The following is a 1454-nucleotide window of genomic DNA, read 5'->3' on the forward strand; positions in this document are numbered from 1 at the left end:
CCCCCCTCTTTCTGTGTATAAGTAAGAGACTATGCAGTATTCTGCAGTAGTCCCCCCCCCTCTGTGTATAAATACGAGAGCTGGAGGAGGAGCTGCAGTTTTTCATCTCTTCATTTCAACAGAAACCTCGACAGCAGCATGCTGCCACCGTGAGTACACACTATACTTCTAATTAAACTGCTCTCTACTACACACTATACTTCTAATAATTCTGCTTTTTACTACACATTATGCTTCATAATAATACTGCTCTCTACTACATAATGTACTTCTAATAACACTACTCTCTACTTCAAATTGCACTACTTTCTACTCCTAGTTATACTGCTTTCTTCTACACATTGTACTACTAATTATACTGCTCTCTACTACACATTATACTACTAATGATACTATTCTCTACTCCAAATTGCACTACTTTCTACTCCTAGTTATACTGCTTTCTTCTACACATTGTACTACTAATTATACTGCTCTCTACTACATATAGTTATACTAATTATACTACTATCTGCTACACATTATACTACTAATAATACTATTTTCTACTTCAAATTATATCTAAATTTAAATGTGCTGTATTTTATAAAGTGCTTTTCTGGTCTACGACTACTTAAAGCACTTTTACATTCACCATCACACACACACACACACAAAGACACACGCACACACACACAAACACACACACAAACACACACACACACACACAAACACACACACAAACACACACACACACACAAACACACACACAAACACACACACACACAAACACACACACACACACAGACACACGCACGGACACACACAGACACACACAAACACACACACCGACACACACACACACACACATACATATACACACACACACACACACACACACGGACACACACACACACACACTCACACACACACACACTCACACATACATGCACACACACACACACACGGACACACACACACACGGACAAACACACACACACACACAAACAAACACATTTCGACATGGGACTGCAGGGCCAGGGATTGAACCACCAACCTCATACCTATACTGATCTCTACTACACATAGTACTACTAATTAGATTGCTCTCTAATACACATAGTACTATTTATTAAAATGCTCTCTACTACACATAGTACTACTAATTATTTTGCTCTCTACTACACATAATACTCCTAATTATACTGCTGTGATATGGAATAATAATACCTGGGGGGTCGGTCTAATATCTGGATGGAGTGATGTTTCTCTCATTCCTAAAGTTAGTCCATTACAGATTGAATAATCTTTATGTATAAACACATCTCTGAACAAAATAATAAAGTCTGGCTCACGGCTCACACGAGGACGCCCCAGGAAAGGAAGCCTCATGAGGGACCCCCCCCCCCAGGAAAGGAAGACAAAGAGTCCCCTCTGCTGCTGAGGATAAGTTCCTCTGAGTCTCCAGCCTCAGA

The sequence above is a fragment of the Etheostoma cragini genome, chromosome 14, assembly GCF_013103735.1.
Source record: "Etheostoma cragini isolate CJK2018 chromosome 14, CSU_Ecrag_1.0, whole genome shotgun sequence".
NCBI classification, from domain to species: domain Eukaryota; kingdom Metazoa; phylum Chordata; class Actinopteri; order Perciformes; family Percidae; genus Etheostoma; species Etheostoma cragini.